The following is a 15,326-nucleotide window of genomic DNA, read 5'->3' on the forward strand; positions in this document are numbered from 1 at the left end:
TGGATTGGCTAGCGCCAGTGTCCAATTCCATGGCTACGGGTAAGCTATTCAATTTTACGTTTCACATTATAGGTGGACATTTCGTTGAAAATGTGTGCACCCCATGTACTTCAGCATCTGCCTCCTCTCTCTGAGGCTCGAAATTGCTTTGATCTACCATGGACCGGTCTTCCTCTGCCATACACGTGGTGGTTAGCAGGTTTTGCAGAGCTTGCAGCTCATTTGAAAGCTCGTTGGAGGTGCCCCTTTGTTCCACAGCTCTTGCAAACATACCCTTTGAAGCGGCATGAATAGGCTGAATGGAAACTTCCACAACGCCAACAAGGTGTGAATTGCCTTGCATTCATCCTTTGTTGCAGACTTTGAGTCATCTGGGTCACCTGAAGCCTGCTGGCAGTTGCACACTTATGGGTTCTGCCCTGTACATTTCTACTCGCAAATACAGTTCCAGTTAATTTATGAACATTGCTAGCACTTGTGTTCTGAGAGATTTGTTTGGTGTTATCACTAGTGGACATAAACGCCTGTGCTATCGCAATGGCCTTACTGAAGGTCGGTGTCTCTACAGTCAAAAGTTTTCGTAGGATGGCCAATGCCCAGTACAAAAAAGTTTCTGAGCATTTGCTCCAGGTAGCCATCAAACACACATTGTCCTGCAAGTCGCCTTAGCTCGGCGACCTAGCTCGCCACTTCCCGACCTTCAGATCGCTGGCACGTGTAGAACTGATACCTCGCCATCAGCACGCTCTCCCTCGGGCTAAGATGTTCCCAAACCAGTGTACACAGCTCCTCATATGACTTATCTGTGGGTTTCACCGGAGCCAGAAGATTCTTCATGAGGCTGTAGGTCGGTGCCCCGCAGACTGTGAGGAGGACCGCTCTCCTTTTTGCAGCGCTTCCTTCTCCATCCAGCTCGTTGGCTACAAAGTACTGGTCTAGCCGTTTGACATAGGCATCCCAGTTCTCACCCTCCGAGAACTTCTCCAGCACGCCCACAGTTTGCTGCATCTTTGCGTTGGATTCGTATTCCCGTCTCCAGTTATTGTGTTCCTAACACAGATGCACACAGAGAGGTTAAAGGAACAGTGACCTCAGTCTTTAATAAGACACTCCAAAGTGAGGAACAGGCCTTAGGGGCCGGCATATATACAGTGCTCCCAAGGGATGCTGGGATCCCTTAGGACTTCAGGGGATGAGCTCCCTGGTGGCGGAACATGGGAGTGCATGCTTTACAGATACACGACAGGTTCTACACGTGTCAACGGTCGGAGGGCCAGGAAGTGGCGAGCTATGTCGCTGAACTAAGGCGCCTCGCAGGACATTGCGAATTTGAGGGATTCCTAGAACAAATGCTTCAAGACTTTTTTGTACTGGGCATTGGCCATGAGGTAATCCTTCGCAAACTGTTGATTGTTGAAACTCCGAATCTAAGTAAAGCCATAACAATAGCCCAGGCATTTATGTCCACCAGCAACAACACCAAACAGATTTCGCAGAGTAAAGAAGTTTCGGCCAATACTGTGCACAAAGTAACTTCACTTTCGAGCAGGAATATACACGGCAGGACGTACACACCGGTTGCTGCTGCCCGACCTCAGATGGTACAGAGTCCGCCATCAATCATTAATGCGAGGCAGTTAACACCTTGTTGGCGCTGTGGAGGTGATCATCGGTCCCATCAATGCCGCTTCAAGCACTATGCGTGCAACGGTTGCAAAACAATGGGATACCTCCAGCAAATGTGCAGACGAGCTGCAAACCCTGCAAACCATCACGTTGCAGAGGAAGATCGATCCACTGTGGATCAGGCTGAATTGGAGACTCGTACCGAGCAGGCAGAAGTGTACTGGGTACACACATTCACCACGAAATGTCCACCAATAATGTTGAAAGTTGAACTGAACGGAATTCCAGTATCTATGGAACTGGACACGGGTGCGAGTCAGTCCATAATGAGCAAAAAGGCCTTCAACGGCTGTGGGGCAAAAAGGCACACAGGCCCATTCACACCAAACTAAGGACTTATACCAAGGAACTAATCCCTGTAATTGACAGTGCAGAAGTCAAAATTTCCTACGATGGAGCAGTACACGAACTCCCGCTGTGGATTGTGCCAGGGGATGGCCCCGCGTTGTTTGGCAGAAGCTGGCTGGGAAAAATTTGCTGGAACTGGGACGACATCCGAGCGCCTTCGTCCGTCGACAATGCCTCATGTGCCCAGGTTCTGAGCAGGTTTCCATCATTGTTCGAGCCAGGCATTGGAAGCTTCTCGGGGGCAAAAGTGCAGATCCATTTGGTTTCCAGTATGCGACCCATCCACCACAAGGCTCGGGCGGTACCGTATATGATGCGTGAAAAAGTGGAAATTGAGCTGGGCAGGCTGCAGCGAGAAGGCATCATCATGCTGGTGGAATTCAACGAGTGGGCTAGTCCAATTGTCCCGGTACTTAAAGAGGACGGCATGGTCAGAATTTGTGGGGACGATAAAGTAACGATTAACCGTTTTTCGCTACAGGGCCAGTACCCGCTACCTAAGGCAGACGACTTATTTGCGACCGTGGCTGGGGGGAAGACGTTCACCAAGCTGGACCTGACCTCAGCCTACATGACGCAGGAGCTGGAGGAGTCTTCGAAAGGCCTCACCTGCATCAACACGCACAAAGGTCTGTTCATCTATAATAGATGCCCGTTCGGGATTCGGTCGGCCGCGGCAACCTTCCAACGGAACATGGAAAGCCTGCTAAAGTCGGTTCCTCGCACCATGGTTTTCCAGGACGACATACTGGCTACAGGTCGGGACACCATTGAGCACTTGAAGAATCTTGGAGAGGTTCTTAGACAGTTGGATCGCGTGGGGCTCAGGTTGAAACGCTCGAAGTGTGTTTTCCTGGCGCAGGAGGTCGAGTTCTTGGGAAGAAGAATCGCAGCAGACGGCATCAGACCCACCGACGCCAAGACGGAGGCCATCAAGAATGCGCCGAGACCAGAGAACATGACGGAGCTGCGGTCGTTCCTGGGACTCCTTAACTATTTTGGTCATTTCCTACCTGGGTTAAGCACCCTGCTAGAACCCCTACATGCGCTACTGCGCAAGGGAGACGACTAGTTATGGGGGAATTCTCAAGAGGCTGCCTTTGAAAAAGCCAGAAATCTGTTGTGTTCAAACAAACTGTTTGTCCAGTATGATCCTTGTAAAAGATTAGTGCTAGCTTGCAATGCGTCGTCATACGGGGTCGGGTGTGTGTTACAACAGGCTAACAAATCAGGGATTTTGCAACCGGTCGCTTATACGTCCAGGAGTCTGTCCAAGGCCGAAAGGGCCTACAGCATGATTGAAAAAGAGGCTCTGGCGTGTTTACGGGGTAAAGAAAATGCACCAGTACTTATTTGGCCTCAAGTTTGAGCTTGAAACTGACCACAAACCGCTCATATCACTGTTCTCTGAGAGCAAAGGGATTAACACCAATGCCTCTGCCCGCATCCAAAGATGGGCACTCATGCTGTCGGCATACAACTATGTAATCCACCACAGACCGGGCACAGAGAACTGCGCAGATGCTCTCAGTCAGCTGCCATTGCCCACCACCGGGATGGAAATGGCATAGCCAGCGGACTTGCTCATGGTAATGGATGCATTCGAAAACGAAAAGTCCCCCGTTACAGCCCATCAGATCAGGACCTGGACCAGCCAGGATCCTTTACTGTCCTTGGTAAAAAAAACTGTATCCTCCATGGGAGCTGGTCCAGCGTCCCAGCGGAGATACAGGAGGCAATTAAGCAGTTTCACAGCCGCAAAGACGAAATGTCCCTGCAGACGGACTGTCTGTTGTGGGGCAATCGCGTGGTCTTGCCCAAGACAGGCAGAGATACGTTCATTTGTGAACTGCCCTCCCAGGCATTGTAATGATGAAAGCCATAGCCAGATCCCATGTGTGGTGGCCTGGCATCGACTCAGATTTAGAGTCATGCATGCGCCAGTGCAACACTTGCTCTCAGCTGAGCAATGCACCCAGAGAGGCACCGCTAAGTTTGTGGTCATGGCCCTCCAAACCGTGGTCGAGGCTCCACATGGACAATGCGGGCCCATTTCTAGGCAAAATTTTTTTGGTTGTCGTGGACGCTTACTCAAAATAGATTGAATGTGCAATAATGCCTGTAAGCATGTCCACGGCCATTATTGAAAGCCTACGAACCATGTTTGCCATGCACGGCCTGCCTGATGTCCTAGTCAGCGACAATGGGCCGTTTTTCACCAGTGCTGAGTTCAAGGAATTCATGACCCGCAATGGGATCAAGTGCGTTACATCTGCCCTGTTTAAGTCCGCATCCAACGGCCAGGCAGAACAGGCAGTTCAGACCATTATGCAAAGCCTGAAACGTGTGTCGGAAGGCTCCCTGCAGACCCGACTATCCCATGTGCTGCTCAGCTACTGCACCAGCTGAGCTGCTCATGAAATGGGCGCTCAAAACAAGGCTCTCTCTTGTCCATCCTGATCTCCATGATCACGTCGAGGGCAGGCGGCATCAACAAAGTGTGTACCATGACCACGCAAATTTGGCGCGCGATATTGAGGTCAATGATTCTCTGTTTGTACTCAATTATAGACATGGTCCCAAATGGCTCACTGGCACGGTCATAGCCAAAGAGGGGAGTAGGGTGTTTCAGGTCAAATTGGCCAATGGACTAACGTGTAGAAAGCATTTGGACCAAATCAAATTGCGGTTCACCAACAGTTACGAACAACCCGAAGAAGACACCACCAACTTTGACCTTCCAACACACACACAAGTGGCAACTGACATCATGGTTGACCACGAAGCCGAACTCACCATCCCCAGCAGCCCAGCAAGGCCAGCTGCCTAACAGCCCAGTGAAGAACTAACCAACTCACCCACACCCGCATTTGTACCAAGACGATTGGCAAGGGAGCTTAAAGCCCCAGATCATCTCACCTTGTAAATAAGTGTACTGTTGACTTCACGGGGGAGTGATGTTATGTATTTAACCTGTATTATACTACCACCAGAGGGCCCACCTGTTGGAGTCCCAAGGGATCCCAGCATCCCTTGGGAGCACGGTATATAAGCAGGCCACCCACGAGGTACCTGCACTCTGAAATCTCATTAAAGGAGCTAAGGTCACACTTGTTCATTGTACACAGTGCTCAGTTTCATCCTTTGTTATGAGCTTATCAGTTTTCATTTAAGATTGGAAGATTGACACGAGAAGTAAACAGGCTATTTAATTTAAGCTCTGATTGCACTCCTAGAGATAGCGTGCAAAAAGTCAACAAGACTGAGAGGAGAGTGGATCGAGTAGCAAGGATGTGGAATACATTGACAGTGAAAGCAGTTAATGCTGTATTAATGAACTCCTTGAATAAATGGATTGAAAGTGTTTACGGACCAGGAATGGAAGTTGTTAGGATAAGAGATTAAGGGGGAGAAATTCGGGAGCGCCCCGCTTGGGGAACTAACTTTTGACAGTTGCAAAAATCAGCGGCAGGCACTATTGATTCTCAGCTTTCTGTAAATTGGGTGTTAGCGGGAAAGAAGTGGAGCGCTAAACCAAACTTCCTTCCTCGAGCGCTAAAGGATGCAGGCGGGGCGGTCGTGCTGCAGCGCTGCACAATGCATTTCGGGGCTCCTTCCCTCCCTTAAAGGGAAGGGCTATCTCTGCAGGCTCTGCATTGGGACCACTTACCCAGTCCCCAACGGATCCGGCCCGATCAGCCCTAATCACTGCAGCAGCATGCCAGGCTGATCGATCTAGGAGAAATGGAAAAAATTGAAATAACGCATTGCAACAATTTTTATACTTACCACACCGACATCCCTTTAACTCGCGCCCCCCTAAGCACCCGGCCTCCCGGACAACGCCTCCTGCAGTTGTTAGTGTTGTCGCCTGGCAATGCTGCGGGGGGCGGAACCCAAATTGGGATCCGGGGCGCTACTGGGGCGATGCACAGGACAATGACGTCGCGATCTCCGAGCGCAGGAGATCGGGGCGTGAGGTTTTATCTCCACCGCAAACCTCTCGGCCAATTTAGCAGGAGTCATTTCTTTCGCCGCGCCAGGTCGGTAAATCATTAGCGCCCCATTATCGCCCCCCGGAGGCGATAATGGGGGGTGCTCAGGGGGCCAATTTCTAGGCCAAAATACTCCTGGGAATAGTCCATGATTATTGCATTAACATATTCCAGGCGATAATTAAAGTACAACTCTGCTATCGAGCAAATTCTACAAGAGCTGATTGACCTGCACGCGGGTAGTGAAGGTGAGTATTACCCCCAATGTGCAGTGCTTCACTCACCTGACGCATCATTCAATCTACTGTTGTGTGTACCCAAGCCATGGTGACAATCGGGCCCCCACAGCCCTCATAGGTGTCATGTATCCAGACATGTTTACTGCTTGTACTATTACATATGATGTGCCAACAGAGGGCACTACTATGGGAAACTTGCACACCAGCTGTATGGTCACTAAGGTGTGCCACCAGAGGGCACTGCAGTGGGAGACTTGTAGGCTACCTGCACAGGTGTGTCAGGCCGAGTATAAAAGGCAGGCCACCAGGTGTGATCCTCACTCTGGAGTTATATTAAATGGACTAAGGTCACTACAGTTCAAGTGCAATACATTGCCTCGTGGAGTCATTATCAGACCATCCAAAGATATAACAATAGGCTCTTCACTATTAACCTCGAGCGCTGAGCTGGGGCAGAGTTGCTGAACTCCCTTTCCCTGTTTTTCAAATTTCCCCGGGGGGTCTGCTGGACTCCCATGGCCTCCGCGCCCCCCACCCTCCTGAAACTCTGGTGTGAGCCTCAATGAGCCCACAGGAAAATGGCAGGGACCAACTTACACAGAGTCTCTGCTTTTTACAGGATTTTCTGGCCTTCCTTATAAAGAACAGAACCTCCCACCCGCCCTGGCAGACATCGCCCTCAGTGTTGCAAGCTCCAATTGTCCTCCAGCAGCCACAGCCTTTTGAGGGAGCGAGTTGCCGATTTCTACCACCCTTTGTGTGAAACGGTGCTCCCTGATTTTGCTCCTTGACTGCCTGTAATGTTAAGGTTGTGTCGCCTTGTTCTGGATTCCCCCGCCAAAGGAGGTAGCTTCTCCGTATCTACTCCATCAAATCCTTTTTAACATTTTAAACACCTCGATCAGATCACCCCTCAATCCGCTAAACTCAAGGGCACACAAGTCAAGTGTATGTAACCTGCCCTTGTAATTTAACCCCCGAAACCCACATACTTTGGGGCTGAAACTGCCCCGCGCCTCGATTGGGGCCGGTAACCCTCCGGGGGCGGGACTTTTATCGCCCGGCCCGGAAATCCCGCCCCCAGGGCCGAGCGATAAAAGTCCCGCCCCTGACGCGGAATTGGGCACGTGCGCCCGTCTGAGGACGCGGAGCGCTGGGGCTGTAATCCGGAGCACAGCACCCCCCCCTGCCCCTTCAGTTTAAGGGGAGGGCCGCTGCGCACTCTGCAGGCCCTTTGGTGGCCGTCACTGGGACCCCCAGGAAGGCGATCGCCCGGGCTAGCGTCCCCTCCCCCTCCCCGCCAAAGCTGGGGTGCACGATGGCGGCACAGCGCCACCCCTCCCCAAAACCTCCGGGGCAATGTGCTGCGAGATGCAATCATCCCACTTGCCCTGGGTGAAAACCTCATTGCACCCCGCTAGCACCTCCTGGAGGCCAAATTGAGTAACTTTTAAATGAAATGACTGTTTCGAGCACAGCAACCAACTTGTACGTTGTAAGAGCCTGTAAGCAGGACGAACTGATCAGTCACTTTGCTTTTGGTGGTGACCTTTGAGGGAGGGCCTCGTGGGAAGAGCAACTACCCTTCTTCAGATCGTGCCTTAATCACAGAAACAGGCAGGCGGGACCTCATCAGCAGATACTAAATTGCCTTCGACTGAGTTTTAAGTCGGGGAGCCGATGGCCATTACCTCTGTTTAACTCGCACTGTTTAACAGTGGCAGCGTACCACTCCAGGGAGCAGCACGTGCTGGAGCAGGAGGGCAACAGCAATGAAGAGGGACCTCACCAAGGTCCAGGTCGGTGATTGGAGCGTGGGCAGGTACAGCAGGAGCGGCGAGGTCGGGGCGAAGGAGCGGCGAGAGATTGTAGAGGGATGTGATCGGGGCCCAGGAGAGGCGAGGGCCCAGGGGCAGCACGGGCCAGCCCACACTGTGCGATATGCGTGCGCACTAGGTCTGTGCAGCAGAGCTGGTCTCCAGTCGTCTTGGTTAACCCTTGCCACTGGACCAAGACCTCGCTCTGTCAAGGCCGCGTTGTGTCTGGTGTGCAACGGCCACCCCACCCCACGTTAAAACAATCCACGCACAGGCATCTTCCACTCTTCAGGATGTAATTCGGGACCTGGAATATTAGGACCTTCATTGAAACACTGTGAACTTTTTGGCGTGGAAGCAAGTCATCCTCGACTCGAGGGACTGCCTATGATGATGATTAACTCACACAGCTTCTCTTTCACGCTAAACTGTGACTGACTTCAAACTGTGTCCATTTGAGATACCGGCACACCTGACTCACTTGAAAATGCTGCCCCCTAGTGGAATCAAGTAGATTAACTCTATTGTTTTTCCCTTGCCAATGTTCCTCTCTCTGTTACCCTTTTATCCAATAACAGCACTGCAGATGCAGTGTGCGATACGCTGGTGGAATACCCTTGAAGCATCAATTTCCTTACTGCGTCTTTTGAGGGGAGTCAAGCAGCCTGCTCCAGGCCTCCACCGACGTTCCTCAGAAAACAGCCTCTGGGACCCACAGAAGAGCAGTGCTTTTTTAGATTCGTTCCTGGGATGTGAGCGTTGCTGGCGAGGCCGGCATTTATTGCCCATCCCTAATTGCCCCTTGAGAAGGTGGTGGTGAGCCGCCTTATTGAACCGCTGCAGTCCGTGTGGTGAAGGTGCTCCCACAGTGCGGTTACGGAGAGAGTTCCAGGATTTTCACCCAGCAACGCTGAAGGAACGGCGATATATTTCCAAGTCAGGATGGTATGTAACTTGGAGGGGAACGTGGAGGTGGTGGTGCTCCCATGCAACTGCTGCCCTTGTCGTTCTCGGCAGTAGAGGTCGCAGGCTTTGGGAGGTGCTGCTGAAGAAGCCTTGGCGAGTTGCTGCAGTGCATCTTGTAGATGGTACACACTGCAGCCACGGTGCGCCGGTGGTGGAGGGAGTGAATGTTGAAGGTGTTTTTTTCTGCTTCGTTAATCTCTCAATATTTTATACATTAAATGCACCAGATAAACACGTTGCTGTTGTTTTGGGGATGGGATTGACTGTAAGGTGTAGCGCTTCCTCTATGGTTGAATAGCCTGATGGCAGTCACTGCCTCAGCTCACACTTGGTGCCCAGGTTGAGGAATGGCACCATGGAACTGCACCCCAACAGGAGTCGCCACTGGAGAGGATTGGAGGGGAGGGTGAAATTAGGAGATGGGGATTGTTGAGAAAAAGGAAAAAATACATCTTGGAAATACTATAGAATACTGTGCACAGTTCTGGTCTCCATGTTACAAAAAGGATATAGAGGCACTGGGGAAGATACAAACAAGATTTACAAGGATGCTACCAGAACTGAGAGGTTATTGTTATATATGCAGATTATGGATGTACTCTCTGTGTAGTCACTGTGTGGTTGCATAAGATGGAGACTTGTTACCTGATGTACTATCAATAAGGTTTACACTGTGTAAATACTATGCTGGCACCACTAGAGGGTGCAACTGGTGGAGACCGGGGGTTTCCTGCCCTGGTGACAGGGCCCAGTATAAAAGGCTGCCCACCATGCTTGTGCCTCACTCTGGAGTTACAAATAAAGGACCATTACAGACATAATAGTTATAACTATCAGGAAAGACTGAACAGCCTGGGGCTCTTCTCTCTAGAAAAGAGAAGGCTGAGGGGTTATCTAATGGAGGTCTTTAAAATTATGAAAGGGTTTGATGGGGTAGGCGTAGAGAAGATGTTTCTGCTTGGGTGGGGAGGGGGGAGGCGGGGAGCTGTGGCGAGTCCAAAACTAGAGGCCATCAATATAAGATAGTCACTAATAAATTCCATAGGGAATTCAGAAGAAACTTCGTGACCCAGAGCGTGGTGAGAATGTGGTTGAAGCGAATAGTATAGATATATTTAAGGGGAGGCTGGATGAGGGAGAAGGGAATAGAGGGTTATGCTGATAGAGTTAGATCTTCGAATCTCAACGCTGCGAGCGTGAAGAGGTCAGGCGCAGGCAGCGGAAGGAGCGTGTGGTAAACCAGTGCCACCGCCCCCTTCCCCCGACGAATGTCTATCCCACCTGTGACAGGATCTGTGGCTCTCGTATTGGACTGTTCAGCCACCAAAGGACTCACTTTAGGAATGGAAGCAAGTCTTCCTCGATTCCGAGGGACTGCCTATGATGATGAGATGAGGACGGGTGAGAGGAGGCTTGAGTGCAGCATAAACGCCGGCACGGACTGGTTAGGCCGAATAGCCTGTTTATGTGCCGTACATCCTATGTAAAAAACCCCGAGGCGATCACTGTCAAACACCGATTGTTTTGTCACCTTCCAAGCAGAGGGGGCGGAGTGCTGGATCGCCGAGCATGTGGGAGGGTGAGAATTGGGGACAAGCAGCTGGTTTGCATTTGGCCAGCAGCAGTTAGTTAAAAATAGCAACAGACAGATTCCCACACTACAACGCTTGCCATCTAAAAAAAACACATGTGGTAGCTGTTAAAAGATTTTTTTTTAAGTTATTACACTGGTACGAAAAACTTTAAACAACACGGATGACCCCTAGGTGCTGGCTATTGTTAAAAGGGATTCAGCTTCAGCTGGCAACGGCTCAAATCATTATTTCAAACAGAATGATCACCACAATTCTTCACAGATGGATGTTCATGTTTAGGGAGAGGGGATATAATTATCTTCATTTTAACAGATCAACAACAAAAACTTGCATTTATATAGTGCCTCAGTATTGTGACACGTCCCAAGGCACTTGACAGCGGCATAACCAGTCAAAGTTTGACATCGAGCCACAGAAGGAGATATTAGGGCTGATGACCAAAAGCTTCAAAAGAGGTAGGATTTAATGAGAGTGTATTAATATTTTCAAGGGTTTCTCTGGAAGTTTGGTCAAATTTGCACTGGGTCCCTGGGAGTGTGTTAATATTTGCAGTGGGTCTCTGGGAGTGTGTTAATATTTACAGTGGGTCCCTGGGAGTGTGTTAATATTTGCAGTGGGTCTCTGGGAGTGTGTTAATATTTACAGTGGGTCCTTGGGAGTATGTTAATATTTGTAGAGGGTCTCTGGGAGTGTGTTAATATTTACAGTGGGTCCCTGGGAGCATGTTAATATTTACAGTGGTCCCTGGGAGTGTGTTAATATTTGTCGAGGGTCTCTGTGAGTGTGTTAATATTTACAGTACGTCTCTGGGAGTGTGTTAATATTTACAGTGGGTCTTTGGGAGTGTGTTAATATTTGCAGTGGGTTCCTGGGAGTGTGTTAATATTTGTCGAGGGTCTCTGGGAGTGTGTTAATATTTACAGTGGGTCTCTGGGAGTGTGTTAATATTTACAGTGGGTCCCTGGGAGTGTGTTAATATTTGTAGAGGATCTCTGGTAGTGTGTTAATATTTACAGTGGGTCCCTGGGAGTGTGTTAATATTTACAGTGGGTCTCTGGGAGTGTCTTAATATTTACAGTGGGTCTCTGGGAGTGTGTTAACATTTGCAGTGGGTCTCTGGGAGTGTGTTAATATTTACAGTGGGTCCCTGGGAGTGTGTTAATATTTGCAGTGGGTCTCTGGGAGTGTGTTAATATTTACAGTGGGTCCCTGGGAGTGTGTTAATATTTGCAGTGGGTCCCTGGGAGTGTGTTAATATTCGCAGTGGGTCTCTGGGAGTGTGTTAATATTTGCAGTGGGTCTCTGGTAGTGTGTTAATATTTGCAGTGGGTCTCTGGGAGTGTGTTAATATTTACAGTGGGTCCCTGGTAGTGTGTTAATATTTGGAGTGGGTCTCATGGAGTGTGTTAATATTTGCAGTGGGTCCTTGGGAGTATGTTAATATTTGTAGAGGGTCTCTGGGAGTGTGTTAATATTTACAGTGGGTCCCTGGGAGCATGTTAATATTTACAGTGGTCCCTGGGAGTGTGTTAATATTTGTCGAGGGTCTCTGTGAGTGTGTTAATATTTACAGTACGTCTCTGGGAGTGTGTTAATATTTACAGTGGGTCTTTGGGAGTGTGTTAATATTTACAGTGGGTTCCTGGGAGTGTGTTAATATTTGTCGAGGGTCTCTGGGAGTTTGTTAATATTTACAGTGCGTCTCTGGGAGTGTGTTAATATTTACAGTGGATCTCTGGGAGTGTGTTAATATTTACAGTGGGTCCCTGGGAGTGTGTTAATATTTGGAGTGGGTCTCATGGAGTGTGTTAATATTTGCAGTGGGTCTCTGGGAGTGTGTTAATATTTACAGTGGGTCCCTGGCAGTGTGTTAATATTTGCAGTGCATCTCTGGGATTGTGTTAATATTCGTAGAGGGTCTCTGGGAGTGTGTTAATATTTACAGTGGGTCCTTGTGAGTATGTTAATATTTGTAGTGGGTCTCTGGGAGTGTGTTAATATTTACAGTGGGTCCCTGGGAGCATGTTAATATTTACAGTGGGTCCCTGGGAGTGTGTTAATATTTGCAGTGGGTCTCTGGGAGTGTGTTAATAGTTGCAGTGGGTCCCTGGGAGTGTGTTAATATTTGCAGTGGGTCTCTGGGAGTGTGTTAATATTTGCACTGGGTCTCTGGGAGTGTTTTAATATTTGTAGAGGGTCTCTGGGAGTGTGTTAATATCTACAGAGGATCCCTGGGAGTGTGTTAATATTTACAGTGGGTCCCTGGGAGTGTGTTAATATTTGCAGTGGGTCCCTGGGAGTGTGTTAATATTCGCAGTGGGTCTCTGGGAGTGTGTTAATATTTACAGTGGGTCCTTGGGAGTATGTTAATATTTGTAGAGCGTCTCTGGGAGTGTGTTAATATTTACAGTGGGTCCCAGGGAGCATGTTAATATTTACAGTGGTCCCAGGCAGTGTGTTAATATTTGCAGTGCATCTCTGGGAGTGTGTTAATATTCGTAGAGGGTCTCTGGGAGTGTGTTAATATTTAAAGTGGGTCCTTGTGAGTATGTTAATATTTGTAGAGGGTCTCTGGGAGTGTGTTAATATTCACAGTGGGTCCCTGGGAGAAAATTAATATTTACAGTGGTCCCTGGGATTGTGTTAGTATTTACAGTGGGTCCCTGGGAGTGTGTTAATATTTGCAGTGGGTCTCTGGGAGTGTGTTAATAGTTGCAGTGGGTCCCTGGGAGTGTGTTAATATTTGCAGTGGGTCTCTGGGAGTGTGTTAATATTTGCACTAGGTGTCTGGGAGTGTGTTAATATTTGTAGAGGGTCTCTGGGAGTGTGTTAATATTTGCAGTGGGTCTCTGGGAGTGTGTTAATATTTACAGTGGGTCCTTGGGAGTATGTTAATATTTGTAGAGGGTCTCTGGGAGTGTGTTAATATTTACAGTGGGTCCCAGGGAGCATGTTAATATTTACAGTGGTCCCTGGGAGTGTGTTAATATTTACAGTGGGTCCCTGGGAGTGTGTTAATATTTGCAGTGGGTCTCTGGGAGTGTGTTAATATTTACAGTACGTCTCTGGGAGTGTGTTAATATTTACAGTGGGTCTTTGGGAGTGTGTTAATATTTACAGTGGGTCTTTGGGAGTGTGTTAATATTTACAGTGGGTTCCTGGAAGTGTGTTAATATTTGTCGAGGGTCTCTGGGAGTTTGTTAATATTTACAGTGCGTCTCTGGGAGTGTGTTAATATTTACAGTGGATCTCTGGGAGTGTGTTAATATTTACAGTGGGTCCCTGGGAGTGTGTTAATATTTGGAGTGGGTCTCATGGAGTGTATTAATATTTGCAGTGGGTCTCTGGGAGTGTGTTAATATTTACAGTGGGTCCCTGGGAGTGTGTTAATATTTGCAGTGGGTCCCTGGGAGTGTGTTAATATTCGCAGTGGATCTCTGGGAGTGTGTTAATATTTACAGTGGGTCCTTGGGAGTATGTTAATATTTGTAGAGGGTCTCTGGGAGTGTGTTAATATTTACAGTGGGTCCCAGGGAGCATGTTAATATTTACAGTGGTCCCAGGCAGTGTGTTAATATTTGCAGTGCATCTCTGGGAGTGTGTTAATATTCGTAGAGGGTCTCTGGGAGTGTGTTAATATTTAAAGTGGGTCCTTGTGAGTATGTTAATATTTGTAGAGGGTCTCTGGGAGTGTGTTAATATTCACAGTGGGTCCCTGGGAGCAAATTAATATTTACAGTGGTCCCTGGGATTGTGTTAATATTTACAGTGGGTCCCTGGGAGTGTGTTAATATTTGCAGTGGGTCTCTGGGAGTGTGTTAATAGTTGCAGTGGGTCCCTGGGAGTGTGTTAATATTTGCAGTGGGTCTCTGGGAGTGTGTTAATATTTGCACTAGGTGTCTGGGAGTGTGTTAATATTTGCAGTGGGTCTCTGGGAGTGTGTTAATATTTACAGTGGGTCCTTGGGAGTATGTTAATATTTGTAGAGGGTCTCTGGGAGTGTGTTAATATTTACAGTGGGTCCCAGGGAGCATGTTAATATTTACAGTGGTCCCTGGGAGTGTGTTAATATTTACAGTGGGTCCCTGGGAGTGTGTTAATATTTGCAGTGGGTCTCTGGGAGTGTGTTAATATTTACAGTACGTCTCTGGGAGTGTGTTAATATTTACAGTGGGTCTTTGGGAGTGTGTTAATATTTACAGTGGGTTCCTGGGAGTGTGTTAATATTTGTCGAGGGTCTCTGGGAGTTTGTTAATATTTACAGTGCGTCTCTGGGAGTGTGTTAATATTTACAGTGGATCTCTGGGAGTGTGTTAATATTTACAGTGGGTCCCTGGGAGTGTGTTAATATTTGGAGTGGGTCTCATGGAGTGTATTAATATTTGCAGTGGGTCTCTGGGAGTGTGTTAATATTTACAGTGGGTCCCTGGCAGTGTGTTAATATTTGCAGGCATCTCTGGGAGTGTGTTAATATTCGTAGAGGGTCTCTGGGAGTGTGTTAATATTTACAGTGGTCCCTGGGAGTGTGTTAATATTTACAGTGGGTCCCTGGGAGTGTGTTAATATTTGTCGAGGGTCTCTGGGAGTGTGTTAATATTTACAGTGGGTCCCAGGGAGTGTGTTAATATTTGGAGTGGGTCTCATGGAGTGTGTTAATATTTGTAGAGGGTCTGTGGGAGT

The sequence above is a fragment of the Pristiophorus japonicus genome, chromosome 6 (assembly GCF_044704955.1).
Source record: "Pristiophorus japonicus isolate sPriJap1 chromosome 6, sPriJap1.hap1, whole genome shotgun sequence".
Taxonomy (NCBI): Eukaryota; Metazoa; Chordata; class Chondrichthyes; family Pristiophoridae; genus Pristiophorus; species Pristiophorus japonicus.